This window comes from Elgaria multicarinata, chromosome 18 (assembly GCF_023053635.1).
Source record: "Elgaria multicarinata webbii isolate HBS135686 ecotype San Diego chromosome 18, rElgMul1.1.pri, whole genome shotgun sequence".
In the NCBI taxonomy this organism is placed as follows: Eukaryota; Metazoa; Chordata; class Lepidosauria; order Squamata; family Anguidae; genus Elgaria; species Elgaria multicarinata.
Window position 1 is genome coordinate 1,191,994 of NC_086188.1, and position 18,942 is coordinate 1,210,935.

General features: G+C 41.9%; 1 protein-coding gene across 2 annotated transcripts in view; it reads right to left on the bottom strand.

Moving 5' to 3' along the window:
- CLIP1 (CAP-Gly domain containing linker protein 1) overlaps nucleotides 1-15,524 on the bottom strand; it is an 84,198-nt gene extending 68,674 nt beyond the window's left edge. Inside the window, exon 1 of one of the 2 annotated variants that reach the window (XM_063143844.1) lies at nucleotides 15,500-15,524. The gene's annotated coding sequence lies outside the window, so the exon portion shown is untranslated. Of the gene's footprint in view, nucleotides 1-13,535; nucleotides 13,600-15,499 lie in introns of those variants that run through there. The other variant, XM_063143845.1, reaches the window with a different exon arrangement.
- Nucleotides 15,525-18,942: the final 3,418 nt, after the last annotated feature.

Sequence of the window (18,942 nt, forward strand, 5' to 3'; positions counted from 1 at the left end):
TAGAACAAACAAAACAGATGCCATCTGTCCTCACTATCGAGTTAAGCAACCCTACAAAAGTTGAGAGAACTCCTGGATCCAACTGTCACTTGAGGCACAAGAGAAAGTCTGGCAACAGTGATTTATGCTCTGGTGTCACCCCAGTTAGACTAATGGAATGTGTTGTTTGTGGGTTGCCCCTGAATACTGTTCAGAAGCTGCAGTTCAAAATACATCAACCAGGATTTTAACTGGGCTGGCTCATTGGGAACATGTATTGACAATTTTAAGAGATTTGCACTGGTTGGTGGTTTGCTTCTGAGCAAATTCAAGGTCCTGGTTTTAACCTTTAAAGCCTTTCACCACTTGGGATCCACGTCCTTTCTCCTGTATCAACCTGCCTGGGACTTAAGACCTTCTACTGAGTCCTTCCTCACACAGCCACCATCATCTGAAATTAAGCAGGTGGAATGAGAGGGCTTCTTCCCATTGGTGGAGTCTGGCTGCGGAATTCCTTCCCTAGGGAAGTTGAGAACATGGGAAGCTGCCGTATACTGAGTCAGGCCATCAGTCATCAAGCCCAGTATTGTGGACACTGAATGGCAGCAGCAACGGCTCTCTAGGGTTTCAGGCACAATTCTTTCCTTGCCCTACCTCAAGAAGACGGGGATCAAACCTGGGACCTTCTGAGCTATGCCCCCTCCAAGTTCATCTGGCACCCACATTGTTTTCTTTCACGTATCAGGTTAAGGTATTTTTATTCTCTCAGCCATTTTAAATGAAATTATTTTTTATTTTATTTTTAGAAGTGAGGGAATTAAGTGGCTATATTTTAACACTGTAATTTAATTATTCATTCTGCTGAATTTGGAGAAAGTGCTTTTTGTTTTGTGTTAGTGGGGTGTTTTTTTTCAGTAGTATGTTAGTTATGTAATTGTATTTTACTGTAAATTCCTGCCGTGTACCACCCCAGGATTTAATGCATAAAGGGCGGTATAAATTAAAGAAAAATAGTCAGGCCCACCTAGCTCATCTGTGGCACAATGGCCAGTTCCAGATACAAGCAGCAGTAGTGGAGCATTCTGTCCCTTACAACCTGTAGGAAACTAATGTTTAGGAACATGCTGAGCACATACTGACCATCCTTCTTCATGCATCATAGAATTAAAGGCCTGAGGAGGATCCACGTACCATCCAGCTCTAGATATGAATCTCTATGCATTGTCTCTCAACTGAAAAGTTACTAACTCTAAGGATTTCTTATGTTTTGTAGAAGAAATATCAGACTCATATGTACAGATGTGAAAGGACAAAAAAGGTCTATTTAAAAGCCGAAGAGAGCTGACGATTACCTGCCCAATCCTGATGTATAGCTTCCGTCCTTCCAACAATGGTTAATCGCAATGCTAATATCTAGGACAGCTTTCAGGGGATCTGATCCTTGAGTGGCTTGGGAAAGCTTCAAGTGGTGCAGCCTGAAATTCCCTCAGCTCGTGCTCTTTAATTAGCAGTACCGGAATGCAGAGTTAAGCCTGTGAGGGTGTGGGCCCTCTCCCCCTCCTCCCTTTTGTATTATGACTTCACTGGCTCTGACCTCATAGCCAAGCATTCAGGAATGTCTGCAAGAACGCCTCTTGGAATGCCACTGCAGGCCAGGTTCACTACAGATAAGGGAGGGGACACTTTCCCAGCCCAGGACATTCCAAAAAACAGCCCAAGAATGCTAACTTTGTTACTGTATTCCTCAGAAGAATAGGCATTCTTATTCCTGATACGCTAGTTACTTATAGACTGTATAATAATAATTTGGAATACTGGCAATATGACCTTTATCTCACCACTGTAAAGCATGGGGAAAGTCTGATTTTTCTCTAGGAAGCACTTCCAAAGTGCTTTACTGGCTGTGTACTTCCAAAATGGTGCAATTACAGCAACGCCATTTAGTGGCTGTAAAATGAAAGTAGAACTTGCCAAGAACGTATCGACAAAGATGAACAGGCCATGTAAGGAGCCGACCTTAATCAAGCAAAGAATCTGGAAGCAGAAGCCCCGGTAAGTTGCAGGATAAAAGTCCTGGTGTAATGAAGCCTTGAGTGTGGGAGATTTGGAGGAGAGAGGCTCATAGGCAAGATATATCAGAATGAGGGCAAAAAACTGAGAAGAGAGGGAACAACGTCATGCAGGATCCTATTAGAAGAGAGCAAGCTCTCCCCACTCCCTTTACCTAAACACAGAACACATCTGTTTATTTCGTTCACCCCCAAACATCACAATCCTGCACCAAGTAAAGCAATTAATGGAGTTGGCGATTGTGCAAATCACTAAGCTCATACAAATCATTGGAGAGAAGGATGAGCCTAGATCCGGGAAGCCTAGGTCAAAATACCAATTCATCCAGGGGTTCACCAGTTGGCTTTTCAGAAGACAACAGCCACATTTGCATGGATTCTGCAGAGGTGTAGGTGATTCATTCATCAAGAATCCTAGATTATTTTTCATGCAAATGCAGCCAACAAGTCTTTATAAACTGCCCAAAGAGCTTCAGCTATGGGGCGGTATATAAATGTAATAAATAATAAATAATAATTGGCCTTGGCTACCCAGCTCTGAAATTGGGATAAGAATGATCTGCCTCATTAGAAGGATAATACGAAGAATTTAAAGTATATATTCTGGGAAGGACCAACAAATAACCTATGAATGGTATGGCTACATTCCAAGTAACATGGGTGAAAGTAATTAATGGGTAAAGGTTATTCAAGGCTATATACTGCTGTTTAGTACAGTTTACAAAGGGGTAAGAACTATTTTTTCCTCTTTCCTAACAAAATAAAAGTATGCCAAAACAATGAATTTATTCTGTGCTTGTATTCTGAATTCTGTGTTGAGCAACATTTTTGGCAGAAAGGCAAGATATCAATTTAAACAATTAAATAAATATCAAAGTAAGTCTCTCTTTGTTTAAAGGTTGTCTTAGAGCAAAGCAGAGGACCTTTCTGTCCCCAAAGGATGACAACTGAATTACTGACAGAGTAATTCATTAAAGGAGTAAGGTTACTTTTCTCCCCCACAGGTTACTTGAATGCAGATTTGTGTCCTTGTAAACCGATCGGGGCTACAGCAACCAGGTTTTCATGCAGCACTAATACCACTGAGTTACCAAAAACGCACAGCCATTATTTCTTTTTCAACTCAAAGTATCCGTTTCTCTTCTAGCAAACTCTATACAATTACATTTTACTTTTGCATAGCTCCCAAAAGCTATCCACACAAAAACTGACAATGCTCCAACAGACAAGAAGCTCTAAAATTGCATTTCTTGGCTTAGGGTGCTCATTCATATATTAATCCTGTTCTCTGCAGTCAGGGGTTATGTATCTGCTGTGTCATTTGTTTTCTTCAACAGAGGCCTCCAGCCAAATTCCCCCAAAACTCTTAAGCTTTTACTACTAAGCCATTAAGAAAGAAACATTCAATGAAGACATTTATTAGAGAGCCCATCTTCATAGCTTAAGTGTATTCTCTCAGTTTGGAAAGAGACCCCTCTTAACAGATATTGCCTTTTAGGGAAAGTTTTGGAGTTCTTTCCCCAATACTTGAAGTATTTGCCTTTACTTTCTGAACAGTTTTGTTCTGAATAGTTCCTCCAATTCAATGCTGTCAGCTCTTGTGGTTCTTCAAATGACGCAACAGCAGCCCACTTCCTTCATTTGCAATTCATATTATGTCCCTTTCTATTTTGCTTTTCTGTGCTGAAGGAAATCCATCATCAAGAAGGACCTAGAGCTCCTCAAGATCACAGAAGGAAAACTGAATGGGAAAGCTTTCAAACATCTCCCCCTACTCATTTCAGTAAGGGACTTAAAAACAACACAAAACATATAGCCAGATTGACAGCAGATCAATTTGAAATATAAGATTAAAAAGTTACCCAACAATCAACTCCCAAGTTATTAGTTACTAAGCAGATGCATTCAATAACTATCAGAAACATTTTGTAGAGCAGGTAATTGAAAGTAAAGTCATCAGACTAACTAATAGCAACAAAATTATTATAATACTGTTGGTGATTAATAACGTAAAAAACAGTGTTTTTGAATGGTTTTGCAACATATGACTCTTATCTACACAAGCTACAAAATTTATGTTAGAACAGTATTACCTCCAAACTGTGTTCCAAAGAGCCCTGAAGCCTATCACACCAGGCATTCCTCACACAAGGCAAGACTACAATACATCTATTTATTAGTATTTTTAAAATTAATTTATATCCTGCAATCTTACCCAAAAATAGTGCTCAAGGTGGCTACCAATAAATCTCAGATTAAAAACAAAATCTGAGTACATAACATAAAATAAATAAATAAAATTAAAACACAATAAAAGACAATCAGAGAAATAAGCAGCATCAACCCATTCAAAATCCCTTCAGCAACAAAACAGCTTATATGACAAAGGCCTGCCTGAATAAGAACGTCTTTTCCTGGCAGCAGAACAACAACAGAGAAGAACAACAACTCCTCATGGAGTCCCAGAATCTGGGAATAGCCTGGGCTCTAATTAGCATGTTAGCTAGTAAGTCAAGGGCTTCCATTTCTTGCACTGTTTTTAATGTTATCCCAAAGTAGGAATCTCTTGCTGAAGCCATAGCTTATTATATAAGCCACAGGATAAGTTTTTAGCATAGGAAACTAATCATGTGGGGCCAGGATGGCAACGAAAACAGTCATACTTTAAAACTACCCAAGTACGTTCTCCTGAAAAGCCACAGAATAAAATATTCAGCTTACAGCACAAACTTCACTCTCTCCTAAAGATTGGGAAAATGTTTGAAGTCAACACTGACATTGTTATATGCCACTTCAGCTCAGCCTAGGCCTGCTTGCATAAAACTACTTGTTGGTACACAGATGGACATGTATATTTACCCACACCCACACCCACACCCCCCCCCACACACACACACACAAAACTAAATCCCTATGTAACATCTCAATAAGTCAAACCCTTAAAATGCATTGTTTGAAAGGTATGTGCAAAGTCCCAAAAATAATATTTCATCTTAGAATACAGCTGAATGCTAAGAAGGGCTGCATTCACAACAATGAACCCATTCATAAGCACTACATACTAACTGAATAAGAGAAGTGAAATATGGGCATAATCCACCAAGAATTTATCCTATGCAAACCCCATTGAAATAAATGTCTCATTCATTCCAATGCTTTGCTTTTGCTCAAGTTCCATTTAGCGCTGAGGGAGCACTCTCATTTGATGGTCCCCAACCCAATGCTGAGGTCAGTAGTAGTTTACACTTATGCCCCAATTTAATTATGGGTCCATGCACATATTACTTGATGGATCAAAAACCACAGATGTAAATTGGATACACACTGGAAATGTGCATAGGCACTGTCTCCTCCCACTGCACTGCTTTCAATGATAAGCACAATTCAACTTTCATTCAAACATTCATCCCAATTTGGATTCATTTTAAAGAGCAAAGAGTGAAGGTATTATTGTAATATGAGTTATCTGTACAATTGCCAACAACTGAGCATTCTGCAAAGAAAGCATTTTACACTGGTCTTTTAAAAAATCCAGAGATTTTGAGAACCAGAAAAATATTTTCAACAAAACAAGAACAGAAAAGACTATATTGTGATTTCTAGAGCACTTATAGTATACAAGATGCTTTGCAATCATTTATGTCCTCAGTTTTCACAGGCTTGTAGAATATCAATGTGCTTGGATTTAGAGACTAGCATTGGTCTCCTCCTGCTTTTAAATACTCCATAGGGCTGTGCATTCCAGAGAATAATATGGTGATGTCACACTACCAAAAAGTTCTCAAGGATCAAGACAGAAAGAGAAACTATGTGAAAGTGGGGCATGATCTTAGCCAGCCGTTGAGCACCTGGTTTACATGCAAAAGGTCCTAGTTTGAATCTTTAGCATCTCCAGATGAAAAGAATCAGGTACAGCAGGTGATGGAAAAGACCTCTGCCTGAGACCCCTGGAGAGCTACAGCCGGTCAGAACAGACAATAATTGGGTTAAATGGACCGATGGCTTGACCTAATATTATGCAGCTTCCTATGTTCCTTAAGTTACCATTTTAGTCCTTTCCCTAAACATAGCAGCATGTAAATTTATTCCAACTGTATCCACAGCAACAAGATGATAACAGTTTATCCTTCAGGCAAAAACCTAGCTATCTGGCTATTGCACATGCTTTGACAGCAAAACAAATAGTCTATTTACATACATATACAGACATAAAAACACTCCAAGTATCTGGATAGTTTAACTTTATTTATCATTTTCTGAGATTAGAGAGAGAGAGAGCACTTTGCCTTGCTATTAACAGACAATCCTGCAAAATACAGCTTGTCTTTAAAGAATTCTTCTTCTCCTGGAGCACTTTCAAAACAGGCGTAGACTCTGCCAGTGCCATGACAGACAATCCATTTGTACACTGAAACAGGTAGATTAAAAAGTGTGCAAAGATGCTAGTCAGCCCTGGTTAAAAAAAATAATATGTCTCTTCTCTCCTGTAATAGTATCAACTATTAAGGTTTCTTTTTTGTTGCCAGTAGAATCAATGCACAACTTGATCCATGATATCATTAGCTATCAGAATCAAATAACCATTCAGGGAAGGATTACAAACGTATTATAAATACAAACTATACTATTGTATCACAGTGTCGCTCTTGAAGGTTTAGTTGGTCTCCTGAAGCTATGGGTATCTTGTGTAAAAGATCATGGGTAACAGAAAATACACAGCAACCCAGTGGTTAAGCATTTTGAGCTAAACATTATGGCTTAGTGTCTCGTGTGAACCATTCCTAATCACGATGGCTATATAACCAAGGTTTAAACACACTCACTAACCATTTGCTGCAAAAGACTTTGTGGCCTAATCATGGCTTAGCATACTGCCTGTCTTGAACAGGCCTACTATGCCTTAACATTGCAGTGCAAACTTATGATGCACCATTAGGACCAATCTCAATGCGGTAAGTCACAAGACAGCTTCTTGAGCCAGCAAATATTAATGGAGAGGGGGTTTCTTTCTCTTTACCTTCATGTTTGCTGTGGTGAAGGCCAAGCTAATGTATTGCTATTTTCAAGACTGGGAGCTAATGGCATATATTCTCTCCCTTTTCCTGAAGAGTGATGGGCACCTTGGAGAAATCAACATCTCTGCCCGCGACGCAACATGAATGCCACTCACTCTTATTCCTAGATGCTTGAAGGGAGACTGGAGACACATTTCTCACTGAATCTGCATGCCTCAAACCTAGTGACCTGACATAGCCATCTCCTATTTCAGCCATTTTTAAAAATCCCTCTCTTGCCCTCAGATGTTCTTCATTTCTATACTTAATGTACCAGACATTCTATATGATAAGTAGCATAGCCTTACTGTTAAAATTTTAAGGAGAACAGATCTTAAATCTCACTGCAAACCCTAAATTGAGTTATGCTCAGCACTGTGCAAGCCCTCTAAATTGTTAGTTGCATAACATTTGATGGTTGACTGGCTAGCTGGCACATCCTATAGTTTGTGACTTTTGAACAACCAAATAATGATGTGCTCAAATAGCCATTTTGAGCTGCTATAGATGGTTGGTGACGAGTCTGTTTGTTCTATTGAAAACAGTAACTGACAAGCTGAGAAAATTCCCACCTTTAATTAACACAGGAGATAAAACAGATATATTAGAAGTCAAAGACTTGCAAGGAGTAAGGTGTGAGCTGTTACATTTCAGTTCAATGTGCCTAGATATATTTATTATTTATCAGAGCAGTGCTTTATAAATCAGCCTCAACCAGCATAGCCAATGGTCAGGAATTATGGATCTGCTTACCGTGCCCTTTGTTAAGTTCATGAAGTAAAGATAGGAACTAAGGGTGCTTTCAGGTACAGTTCATAGCTCTGCCAATCAAACGTAGCTACTATCTTTCCCTCAAGGGATTGTATGTGGTAAGAAAAAAGATGGAGAAAGTGGTGGGAAAACAAGAAGGATTACAAGTGGAAGAGGTAAAATTCTGTGATTGAAGCAGAAAGACTGCACAATAAAAGCTTTATCTGGAAGCACCCTAAGATTTTGGGATGCACCTGCCTGGTCTCCATTACAAGCCTGAATTTCTAATGAGTGTTTCAGAATGAAAATAATTCATGGTGAATGTGGGGTTGTCAAATCCTAAGAACAATCCAACTTTGGATACCTAAGAACAGAATACCCAAGTCCATGCTCCCTCAGCTTCAAACTGATATAACAGAAAATGAAGGAGCCAAGCAGGAGGTGACGATTTTCAGGAGAAGTGTTTTATTCTGATAGAGCTTTTTCAGACCAATGAGGGGGTAAAATTAAAAGAAAGTATTCTGATTTAATATTTCAGCCAACTTAGTATACGAAAAAGAATATGCACCAGAAAGCTGCTGGGAAACCAGCATAACAACTAAGAATTTGTAGCATTTTAACGACTAATTTTTTTATTATGATATAAGCTTTTGAGAACTAGAGTCTACTTCATCAAGTGCATGTTAGTCTTTTAAGGTGCCTCAAGACTGGTTTTTGCTGCAACAGACTACTATGGCTCCCCCTCTGGAAGTTGGCAAGATAGGATAGCAACCCTGTGGACTCACCTACAGATAACTCTAAAGCCTTCTACTGGTTAGTTTTAAGAACATATTCCACTAATAAAGTAACTAAGGAGCTCCATTATTTAGGGTGAATCTTTACATTAGCTCTCGTTCCTGTCCCCATAAAACATTCTGAACACTGCAAAAATAGCAGCTACAGGGAAGAAATTAGTCCCCTAGAAGATTAAAAACAGAAATTCTCTAATTCCTGGGCAACCTTCAAGCTCTCTTTGCATCTATAATTTCTGTTTCTAATTTAATATTCCCGTGCAATTTTATGGAAATATTCAGAACGTGTCAGGAACTGCTCAAAATGCAGAGCAAGCAACCAAGTTAATTAGAACTTGAAGCAGCTAATAAGGGTGACGAAAGAAAAGGGGGGAAATGCAGTGGACCAGTATTTTACTGCCTTCCGGATTTCCTTCTGCTTTATATCCAAGCCCCTTTAGCTGAAATCCATGTGGAACTAGCATGAAGAAGAAGGCTATCTCCCAAGATGCTGTTAACAAGGAAGCTAAGAGTGGTGGTTCGAAGTTAACTCCCCCAGTAGCTGAAAATATGCCTCAGAAAAGCTGAGATCATTGCCAATGTGCTATAAACACACTTCATTGAAATCCCGAAAACCCTTCCTTCAGCTGAGGCAGCTGGAAACATGTTAACCCAATACCGTTCCCAAAGACTTAGTAAATACTCCCCACAGGAATGCCAAGGGTAGAAACAAAGGTGGCTTTCATGAGTCACCCACACCTCTCTACGCCAATTCCCAGGCACTGGAAGGATCACATCTTAAAATGAACAACAAAGATGAACATTTAATCTTGACTTTTTAAGCAACGTGCCTAAGGAAAGGGGAGAGAAAGAAGATGCAAAGCCCTATAACAAGCTTTGATGATGGGGAGCCAAGATAATGTTTTTTTTCCTGAGCCACTCCCAAGTAGGACACAAGGAACAGCGTAAGAGAAGACAAATTGTTCAGCTGAGAGAAGGCTAGCCATTTTGACATTTCTTGGCTGGTGCACCAAGTCTTCTTTTGCATTAGGTCATTGCTTGTAATAAAAAAAAAACTAAGGAAGATTCAAATAAATTAGAAACAAATGGTGCCATTCCTCACCTTAACCCTTACTTTTTATGTGTGCAGCCTCTGATGTCTATATACAGGAGAGAGTGGAAGGTTCATATTTCTTGACATTTTACCCATGGATTTTAATCTCCAAAAACATCTCAGAATACAGAAGGTAGAGAATTGTCCACTAATTAACCCCCTAGCACTTAATGGCTGCTGGGATTCTTGCAAAGAATGCTGGAACTAGGGAGGGCCTTAAAACTGAGGCACTTCTGATGTCCCTTTTCAGCAGCTGTCGATACCATCGACCATGGTATCCTTCTGGAACGCCTGAGGGGTTTGGGAATACGGGGCACTGTGCTCCGGTGGTTCCGGTCCTACCTCTCAGGTAGATTCCAGATGGTGATGCTGGGGGATAGTTGCACCTCAAAAAAGGAGCTGTTGTATGGCGTACCACAAGTTGCCATCCTATCCCCAATGCTGTTTAACATCTACATGAAACCACTGGGAGAGATCATCCGGAGGCATGGGGCGGGGTGCTATCAGTATGCTGATGACACCCAAATGTATTTCTCTATGCCTTCAATAACAGCATCAGCTAAGGATAGTGTGTCTCCTCTGAATGAATGCTTGGAGGCGGTAATGAGCTGTATGAGGGGAAAAAAACTGAAGCTGAATCCAGACAAAACAGAGGTGCTTGCTGTCAAGGGCTCTGACCTAGGTTTGGAGGTGTGCCAACCAGTTCTGGATAGGGCTACTCTCCCCCTGAAACACTGTGTTCACAGTTTGGGGGTGCTCCAGGATCCGTCGCTCCAAATGACAGCCCAGATAGATGCGACGGCCAGGAGTGCCTACTATCAGCTTCGGCTGATACGCCAGCTGCGCTCCTTCTTAGAGTCAGAAGACCTAAAGACAGTCGTGCATGCGCTGGTAACCTCAAGGCTTGACTTCTGCAATGCGCTCTACATAGGGCTACCATTGTACCTAGTTCGGAAACTTCAACTCGTTCAAAATATGGCAGCCAGGTTGGTCACCAGTACATCTAGGGGTGAGCATATTACCCCAACATTAAAATCACTCCACTGGCTGCCAATTAGTTTCTGGGCAAAGTACAAAGTGTTGGTCATTACCTTTAAAGCCCTAAATGGTTTGGGTCCAGGTTACCTGCGGGATCGCCTTCTCCCATACAGTCCGCCCCGCACACTCAGGTCCTCTGGGGTGAACTTACTTCAGTCAGCGAAAACTAGGCTGACATCAGTTTCCCAGAGGACCTTTTCTTCTGTCGCCCCCAGATTGTGGAATGGCCTGCCGGATGAGATTCGTAAAATTAACTCTCTGTGTGATTTTAAGGCAGCTTTAAAGACTAGCCTTTTCTGGCAGGCCTATCCAGATCAATGTTAAATCAAGAATTTTTAAGATGTATTGATTCCTGTTCTAATGTTGTTCCCCGCCTCAATCCAAAGAGAGAGGCGGGTAATAAATAAATAAATAAATATATTATTATTATTATTATTATTTAAGAATGTACACTCAAGATCAGTTGAGTATCAGGTTAATTATGGCTTGGCTGTTCAGACAATCCCGACACCTGACCACTGCACACTGTTGCTCTGTAAAATTAAAAATATATTGTTGACTACAGGGATTCTAGTAAAACGTATGCCATACAAGATTGCAGTCAGACTGTCCTGATATAACAGGAGCCAACATGTTTCAGTGTTTCTTGATGGCACTTTTTGTTTGAAAAAAGGAGTACAATAAAGGGAAGAATGCCAATCATGGAACAAGAATACCATTCCCACCCTTCTGCTGTCATGTGCCATAATGACATAATCAAGAGTTACAAGACCTGCATTACCACTTATTGGGAAATCCAGTATATCACCAACAGTAGTGGAGAGGAGTGCAGCTCAGAGGTACGTCCATATCTACTCAAAAGAAAGCAGGATTCACTCCTGAATCACGCAGTTGCACCTTCAAATAGCATCCAAATACAAAGCCTCTGAATGACTAATCAGAAGTAAGCCTGAGTAGCATGTCTATTCACAAGTAATCAGGACAAGCTTCAGAGGTAAACATTATAGAATCACTCAGCAGCTTTCTCCCTAGGCCCACCTACTCTCCATTGCAGGATAAAGCTCTTTTCTCTGATTGCAGCTGGTTGGAGAGAAGAGTTTTTTCCCTCCTGGAAGAGGGGGTAGGACATGGGGAAGAAGCAGAGTGGGAACCTACATGGGCCATATCTGTCCAGCTGATTAGAGATCCCTGATTTAGATGGATTTCTCCAGTCTGGCAATTAAGAAAAGCTAAATCAACTATCTCTATTTAACCCAGCTAAAGAAACAAAATCCAAACTAAAAGTACCAGTTATGAACACTGCCACAGGCAAACAAAAGCACAGCTTGATTTGGAGGCTACTTAGGACTGGCAACCATCCATTATTCTACGGCATCACCGTTTCATTGATATCATAGTTATCCCCTTATTTCCACACTTTAGTTTTAAATAATAGAACTGGTAACTCCTCCCTGTAAAGCACCAAAGTGATCCTCACTTGTATAGCTTTTCATTTTAAAAACAAAGAAGTAAAAACAATTTGATAACCAGCATGGGCAGCCATTTTGCCATTACTTTACAAGGTATAGGATAGTACTACTAAACAGAGGAAACCTTTCCTACAGTAGGAGAAGAAAGCCATTTTAAAGAAGTGAAGCCAAAAGTTCCCTTACTTGCTTTTCCACTGGGGAACATCATACATTTCTGATGTATTTCCAGATACCATGTTATTAATGGGAAATATAACAGAGACACTACTTCTGTTTTATGTAACCTGCAATTCTATTTCAATCTCGAACAGGAACAAAATATGTATTACATGAGCTCTCTGACTCTCACACTTAGACACTTACACCTAGGTTTATAACTCACTCGCTCTCTTTATAAGTATACATTCACAAGATGGTAGAACACAATTTTTTTTGCCTGCATATATGCACTGAAGAATCTATTTCTCCTCTTAAATTGAAAGTACTACTTGCTAAAATTTGGTTCACTTGATGCATATTGTACTTTTAAAAATCACAAGGATGCTAAAACACTGTAGAACTGCCACATCTTAAAAACACAAATCACAACATGTACTTGAACTTCATCACAAACATTTTGGTTATAAATATTGTCAACATCCTTCCCTTGCACAAAAGGTGTCAGATACAAAAGTTATTTGTAGCATGTACAAGAGTGAGGGAGAAACATGCTGCTCTCTTCATGATTAGTCAGTTTTTAAGCACTGGAGGCATATGGGCAACTGGGGAAAAAAACACCAACATACGCTAGACACAAAGGAACTATTTTATCCAGTTGCCCACCCAAAACAGTAAAGGACCACTGGTGCGGTATCTGTATTTGCACACTCACACACATGCATACACACCTTCCACACCAAGCAGAAGTAAAGACTAGCTTAAAGAGAAACTGAAAATTGAAAGTCCGTCATTAATAAGAAACACAAGGTATAAGAAATATTGTGAGTGCAGTTTATCAGTCTAGACATCCTACTCCTTGCAATCAGGGTATATTCGAGTCAGGATCCTATACTTGGTAAAGTCGTAGCTCTCAGCAGCTCTGCAAGGACATTCATAATCTCTTAACACTTGTGGCAGGAAACAGCGACTTATTCTGTTCCCTTCAGCCAATGGTGTTTCCACCCCACTACTGATGTCATGCAGGAGACTGCACACCAGTTGACTGCTGCATCTCTCCACCCAGTTCAAATGGCGCTGCCTGACTGTTAGCTTACAAGTGCTTTTGTGTCGGAAGGCGATCTAGGAAAATGCACTTTTATTTCTATCGGCAAGAGTCTCAATAAAACACTTTAAGGTGCTCCGCTGTCAGGTGGATGGCCTCGGTCTCTCAGTTCAGGTCTACCTCTGTTTTCTGTCTGTCTCTCCCTCTCAGGCAGGATTGCTGCTTGGTTACCAGTGAAACCTGCTGCTGTCACCCTAGGCAATAGCAGATCAGATGACTTAGCAGAGCCTGTGTGACTTAATTAGCATGCCGACAGATTTTCCAACTCGCCCTCCACCCCCCAGTGACCCCTGACGTTCCTCACAATTTTATGAAAAGAGAAAGGATACCCCCAAGACAAGTTTTGTCCCTCCCTGTCAAATCTGAGGAGCTCAGCGCCACTCTTCCCACCCCCCAGGATGGCAGGCAGAGAGGGGGAACTTCGCCTTGAGCCCCCTTATCTTCCCACATGCAAATTCCTTCAATCTCCTTTATGTTCATAAAGAGCAAGACTAATGACCAGACTTCAGCAAAGGGACACTGCAGGGTCACTAAGAACCAACTATACTGACCCAACTGAGGACCACCCCCCACTACCTTTCATCATCCTATTACCTTGACAAACATAGACTCCAGTCTCCAATTCCACCACCCCCCGCCCACCCCCCTGCAGCTGCAATACATAAGTAGATTCCACAGACACACTAAAAAATTCTCCCAAGGATATAAAAAGGGAGAGGGACCCCAGGACAGGTGAAATATGATACCCCCCAAAGTCGACTCACTCAGCCAAGCTTGTCAAAGTAGTGTGGTTCCCCCACCCACCATCGAAAAAATAACCCTTTAAGCAAAGACAGAAATTGCTTTTAACTGTCACCTGAAAAAGAGAGCTATGGATCCTTCTCACCCCAATCCTGACAGACCAAACACAGAGTCCAGGCTAGGAAGCAGACCACCCTCCCACAAATGGTCATTTCGCCTTCACAAATCACAACTCTCCAGCGGCAAAATGAACAGGTTTAAGCGCCACCACAATACCTGACCAGTCACATATATAACATCGCAGCCACAAAATGGGGGTACAGATCCCCCCAAATCCATGTTATCCCTGACAAAGGACCCTTGCAGTGTCCAATACCAGCACTCCACACACAATTATCATTCCACCTTGACAAAGCACAAAGAGCGCTATTGAAAAGGTGGTGAAACAGGGGCCCAGAGAGACTGAGTAGAAAACAGAGGCGCAGAATGATACACACACGACACCCCGGAAATCCAAGCCTGACACAACATCTCCCCTAATACCGCATGACTAAAATTGGGGTGGGAAGGCACATCTAATCTCGCTCGCTCGCTCTCAAATCGTGCAACCTAAATCACCAGCCCCAAGAACCAAAAAATAAAAATGCAAAATGGTGTTAGGTGTGTGTGTGTGTGTGTGTGTGTGTGTGTGTGTGTGTCACATATAACAACAAGCCCCCCCCCTCACATTCCCCAACACTGGTCTATGTCTCCCTCGACACAACTCTGCCTTCCCCCCAAAACCACCCCCGTCACTCTCTGCTGACAAAGCAAAGCACCCACCCACACGTAGGAAGCAAGTGGGGGGCGAACAGACCCCCCAACTTAAAGCAGCCCCCTCCCCAGGATGGAGGGGACGACGACCCTCGTATCATTTTAAGCTGACACAAAGCAGGGAGCTCCCCCCACCCAAATTTGGGAAACCAGAGTACAGGGCCCCCTTAGTGAATTGGGGGTAACCCACGCCTGCGTAGGCACCCAGACCCCCCCTTAATATAAGAATCTATTTGTAAAGCTCAATCCCCTGTCAGAAAGAGAGACCCCTCCCCAAGGTAGGCCGCCTTCCCTTCCCTTCCCTTCCCTCAGCCGGAGCCCAGAGGGGTTGCAGGCAGGGGTCTCGCCTGGGCAAGGCGCCCCTCAGGGCTGAGCCCCGCGGCCTAGCCGGGCCCCACGGGGACGGGATGGGGGGCAGCCGCTGCCGCCCTTTCGCCTCACCGTGGCCGGGTCTCCCTCAGCGCCGCCGCCGCCACTGCCGCCAACTCCTTCGCCTCAGTGGCGGTGTCGTCGTGGGCAGCTCCAGCGGCGCCTCCTTCCTCGTCCCTCCCCGGCTTCGAAGGGGCGGGAAGAGAAAGGAGAAGCCGACAACGTCTGAGCGGGGCTCCGAGGGAGGCGGAGACTGCAGCACGCCCAGCCCCGAAGCCGGCCCGGCCGCCTGGAAGAAGAGCCGCCGCCGCCGCCGCCGCTGCTTTCCTTTCCTTCTCCTCCTTCCGCCAATTCCCTTTTGTGTCTTTCTTTCTTTCTCTCCTGCTCCTCCTCCGTTCCTCCCCCCCTCCTCACACTCCCCTCATACAGAGCCCCCCCCCTCACCCAGCCACCCCCGATCCCCCTTTCTTGCTCCCCTCCTATTCCTCGTTCGCCCGCTTCCCTCCTCCGCGGGGCCCGCCCCGGGCTCGCCTCATTAACTGCCTTTCTAATTGCATTAGGCGACGCCCTCCGGGCGGTTTACAAGACCAAGCTTCAAACGATAAAATAGCAAAACACAATATAAAACCAGGTGTAAAAGCCAACCTCGGGTAGACCCATTGAAATGCCAGGGATTTGACTTCGTCACCATTAACTTCGGTCACGTTCAGTTCAGAGAGGGTCTAACTCGTGCATTTTACCCCATGGTTTTAACACAGAATAAAAACCAAAGTAGTAACTAAAGAAGTTAATTTGAGTGAGAAAAAAAACGTATTTCCTCTTCTGGTGGTTATTCGTTCATTTGCACCTGCCTCTAGCTCAAAAGGAGGGTCTCCCGGAGAATGGAGCCCTATACACCCCCCCACACACACACACATTGAATCCAATGGGGTTTATGTCTGTGCAGAGGTATATAGGATTGTGCTGTTGTTAGTATGGCAGAGTTTACTCCCAAACAGCAGGCAGCTATATAATTTTAGACCCGGGACTTAATAGTCTTATGCCCACCCATCCATTTAGATAGCTGTGGTTGCAATCCTATGCATGTTTATTACGTGAGGTAATATCCAGCTATCATGACTAATGGCCACTGACAACCTTATTCTTGCATGTCACAATTTCCAGAAGGGTGACCATGCTAGGCTATTGCAGCAAACACAACAGAAAGAGTCTTAAAGATTGACCAAATAATTCTGGTGTAGGCACATGATGAAGTGGACTACAGTCCACAAATGCATACGTCAGAATAAATGTGTTCATCTTTAATGTGCCACCACACTCTGTGTTGTTTCTCTCTTCCATATTTTTCTCTAATCCTTTTTAGGCATAGGCTTATTTGTTCCACTGCATGAGCAACTTTCCGTTTCAACAGGAGTTTTTATTTATCTTTCTCCTTTGTTTCTTCGATCTTTTAAAAAAATCCGTTCTCTTCCACTTTTTTCATAAAGAACTAACTTTAAGCACATCCTACTGAATTCAACTGCAGATTGCTACTACACGGGGGTTAACAGTGCAACCCTGTGCATGTTTACTCAGAAGTAGGTCCCACCTATTTCCATGGAGAAATAGTTAACATAGTTAATATCCCAAGTTAACATAAAATTACAACTTAAGACAAGTGATTCCACACGTGATAGGGGAGTGTCCACATTTGTTTGCAGAAAACAGTACAGTTGTATGGGTGAGGCAGCAGAATGCCAGACTATATATGCAGGGGTTGCAGTATTAATGCGCGCGTGCGCACACACGCACATATATTTTAGAGGCAGACGAAGCCAGCTGCAAGAATTATATTTTGTTCTTTAGAGAAAAGTCAGCAAGAGGATCATCAGCCGGATTTCCCAGGTGTACACTTCAAAAAGAAACAAGTCCTGCAGAAAAAGATAGATAATATCATGGAATAAAATGACAAAATTGGCTATTTAACAGGTTTATGGTTGGTGGCATAAGCTATTATATGCCACAATGAATTATAGCATGAACATTCAGTTGTCTGCATGAAAATTCAAGTCACATTAAGACACAATTAGGGCGTTAAAAAACCCCTCAACTCCCCTCCACACACACACATCCTTTTTCTACTACAGACTAAGATGGTTCCAGGCTGATAATTTTCTCTTCTTAATGGGATGCTTTAATCTTATTAAACCTCACAGCACAGACAATGAGTAGACTCAAGATGCCTTTTGTTTATTTTGTTTTTAAATGGTGAAAATGCAGTTCTGCTGTCAATAAACAGTTTCAGAGGAAGACAACTGTTGGAAATACAGCAACAATGGAAGAGCCACAGTTACTGATAACCGGGAGTGCTTCTTTATCCTCAGTAGCCACATGGCCATGAAATTGCTCTTTATGCAAATACACACATCAACCAAAGCCTTGTCTCCTGTTGCTGTGAAATTGTTGGAGCACAGCCTGTTAAAAGTTCGGGGTTCCACACCACAACCAGCAGCCCCATAGCAACACCAACAATGTGACTGCTCTTACACCACAATAAATCCTTAAACATCCTTCCTTGTTTTGCTCCTCATTTTGCTAGAAAAGTTTTGTTTCAACCAGAAGAGGCAAACGTTTAGCGAGCTCATCCTCTTGTGCTCCCTAGTAAAACAGGTATGAGATTTTATTTTTGTCAGCTCTTTTGGCAATAATGTGCTTTTTAGACAAAGTTTTTAAAATGAAAAGAAGGGGGATAGGAAGACTAATATAAATCATGCAAGCAGATGGATGAATATAGACACTGCTGCTATAATCTTAACTTTTTCTCCTAACACTCAAGTTAGCTTTAACTTCTTACCAATTTTAAACACTAATCTTTTTGATGCACAATAGTGTGTGTGCATGCACGTGTTTAAACCTGTTTATTAGCAGGAATTCTAGGGAAACTTCACTTGAAATAGAGATTTGCTTTGTCTTTCCAAATCGTCACCATCTCATAAGTCAGTAGTGAATACTCTCCAATAAGTCTTCTCTCACTCATTCATACGCATCGAGCACATGCACTTAATACCCACTTAAACGTAATAGCTGCTTGTCTATAGAAAGATGTAATCTTAAGAGATTTTCTACAATTAATTCATGTATATAGAGGCCTAGAAAAAATATAGTACATTTAATTGTCCAAGATTACTAAATATGGAAGGACATTAGCATAAAGTCAGGGAAATTACATAAGACAATGCAAATAAAAGTTACGGGCTCAGACACATTTTTAGTAGTTGACACATATATTTTGCTAAGTAATTTGTAGAAAAAAAGAACCAACTTGACTCTGTTAGGGGTATCTTTCTTCCAACCACTAGGTACCATCACCCAGCTTGGTTTTTATTTTTTACCTAATCCATTTAAGTCCATTCCACCTTAGGTCTCTGACCATTCAGACTGCATGACTTCAACATTAAGTGGGCTTTCCCCCCACCCCTCAGTCCACTTTTTGTAACCTCTTGCCTCATTAAGAGATCTGGAAAGTTTGCCCACAA